This window comes from Puma concolor, chromosome B1, assembly GCF_028749965.1.
Source record: "Puma concolor isolate L17-30 chromosome B1, mPumCon1.1.hap2, whole genome shotgun sequence".
In the NCBI taxonomy this organism is placed as follows: domain Eukaryota; kingdom Metazoa; phylum Chordata; class Mammalia; order Carnivora; family Felidae; genus Puma; species Puma concolor.
Window position 1 is genome coordinate 86,786,173 of NC_141670.1, and position 3,074 is coordinate 86,789,246.

The following is a 3,074-nucleotide window of genomic DNA, read 5'->3' on the forward strand; positions in this document are numbered from 1 at the left end:
GTGTTTGCAAGGGATATTAAAGTCTCTGGGTGGCTGGAACATAGTAGACAGGGGAAAAGAGACAACAGACAAGATCCAAGAGGTGTCAGAGGACTAGCATGAATGACCTCAAAGATCGTGGAAAGAAATTTGCATGGTATTTTTATTGCACAAGAAACCATTGGAGGATTGAAGGGTTATAGGAAAGAAAGTGATATGACCCTTCCTGGTGGTGTTCACTTAAAATGGAGAAGCATATATATTTTTGAACTTAGATTATAAAAATGTTATAGCAACATTACACAGTTTTAGGAAAAAATTTTTTTTCTATTCAATTGATACTGTTTTCATTTCTGCCTATTATTTTCAAATTTTGCTTCTTATACATACCTATTTTTATATCTCTGCCTCCTGTACATATACTTTAACGTTGTATTCTTTTTACGGAGTATCATAATACATTGTTCAATGCTAGGGATAATGCAGTATTGCAAATTTGTCTTCACAAACTTTCTTGAGGATGAACATTTAGGAATGAGATTACAGAGTCACTAGATACGAAGTTTTATTTAAGATGCAATACATATCGCCATAGAGCTTTCTGAAAGAGTTGCATTGATTTATAATATTACTGAAGTCCACAGGTATATTAAGTTTCACCAGTTATATAACTGCTGCTTTTGCAGCTGTAATATGATCCAGGCTGTTGTCATTTTCATTTCTTTGATAACTAGTGCCACCCAAGCTCATTGAGGTCACAGGGAAGCAGTGGGTGGGGCAATAGGAAGAAGAGAGAGGGGAGGAATTATTTCTCTGGCCCAGTCTCCATCTCTAGGATTATGAAACCACAGCCTGACCTACCACTCTGTCCCTTTCTTGGGACTCCTGACATGCCTCGTCAGTGGCATCTCCCTTACTGTGGCTCTCTTTGACGGTGGCTTTGGGGTCAGCTCCATGCCTCAGAGCATGGGTCTTCATGCCCTCCTCCCACTCTATGACGATCCATATGTCCTCTGCCTCGTTTGACAGGTAGCTGCTCCTCCCTTCTGTGCTTCCAGTGTTAAGCTGCTGAAATGAGGAAAATTCCCACCATCCCCACAGCCACGTTTGCTGCAAAGAATGCTTCCTGGTGATCTCAGTTTTTCTATAGAGATTCAGTCATTCATTCATTCAACAACTAATTTTTCAGCAGTGTATCAGTCAAAATCCCAGCAGGAAACAGATGGCACCTTCACACTGGGTAACTGAGAAGAGTTTAATAAAGGGATTATTTGCAAATATGGGCAGGAGTTAAGGAAACCAGCAAGGGATGATGTCGTGCCAGGGGCTAGCAAGAAATAGGATCTGTTGCCACCTAAAGCATCAAGAGGAGAGAGTGGTTACAGAAAGCCAGAGAGAGTAGCTTGATGGAGAGGCCTGCCTGGCAGGAGCTGTGCCTTGAGAAGAGGGATGAAGGCAATCCATAGCAACGCAACAGGGAGGACATCAAGGGAATACATCCCCTACGTTCACTCTCCTCCTCCCACTTGGCCACAGCCTCTGTTGGTTGCATATGATGAGAGGCCATAAAGCAGAAGAGCCTCTTGATGGAGACAGGAGTTGGAGGACACAGTGGCAGCATCATTGCTCATGTAGAGAAAACTTCTGGGATAAAGAATGTCCTGAGCTTCCCATGACGACTGACATAAACAGGAGTAAAGGCCATGCTGAGCTCGGTCTGGATGGTCTTAAGGCAAATAATGCTGGTGAGGCTACCAGTGTTTGGAGGGGATGGAAGATTGAGGGCCTTGTCAGGAGTGTGCAAATTTCTTGTGCCATCTCTTATCTCTTCCTAGTGATGAGAAGTTATCTGGGGAAAGGTAGTTTTCATCAACACAGGAGATCCAAGGGCTACTCTTAGACTCACAGTTCGGTCATATTGTGACTCACTCTTTATTTTGCTGTGTTCAATCACCCCATGGCCTCCCACCACCCACTCACTGTCCCTCCATCAAGAATGTTCATGCCATGGGGCGCCTGGGTGGCGCAGTCGGTTAAGCGTCCGACTTCAGCCAGGTCACGATCTCGCACTCCGTGAGTTCGAGCCCCGCGTCGGGCTCTGGGCTGATGGCTCAGAGCCTGGAGCCTGTTTCCGATTCTGTGTCTCCCTCTCTCTCTGCCCCTCCCCCGTTCATGCTCTGTCTCTCTCTGTCCCAAAAATAAATAAACGTTGAAAAAAAAAAATTAAAAAAAAAAAAAAAAAAAAAAGAATGTTCATGCCATTGGGTGCCTGGGTGGCTTGGTTGGTTGAGCAACCAACTCTTGATTTCGTCTCAGGACAATGATCTTGGGGTTGTGGGATCGAGCGCCATGTGGGGCTCCATGCTGAGAATGGGGCCTGCTTAAGATTCTCTCTCCCTGGTGGGCATTCTCGCTCTCTAAAATAAAAAAAGAAAAAGAAAAAGAAAAGAATGTGTATACCACTTATTTCATAACTATCAAGTACTGGTTCAGGGTGCTAGGAACAGAAGGATACATGTTATGGTTCTTTCACTCCAGAGGCTTCCAATCTAGTGTAGGGAGATCTGGCACATGAGCATATCATTAAGCACAAAGTAACAAGTGCAGTGAGAGAAATGCACAGAGAATACTATGGGGGCATAAAGGATGTCAGGGAATGTACCCTGGGGAGATGATCATCTCTTCTACCGGCAGGAATTCTCTGCTGAGAGCCTACTATTGGGTGGTGATATTGGACAGTGATATTCAGAGACTCTCAGAGACTCCCACTGCTCTGCAAAGTGTAAACTTCCTTCCCGTGAATGTGTCTTTTAAGTATATCGTGTATTTCCTTTTTGATGAATTATTGTTTCTATTTATCATGTGTTTTCTTATAAATTTAAATCCAGCTTTTTAGGTATTATAGATATTATTCTGTCATATTTGATGCAAATCTTTTTCACAGCCTGATTTTTTTCCTTTTAATGTTAGTGATGTTATTTTGCATTCTATGGATATTTTTAAAGTTTATTTATTCAAACCTGTCATTTGTCAGTCTTTCTGTTTGCATTGTTTATGTTTCCTTATAGCTGAGAACATTATCATTCCTCTGCACA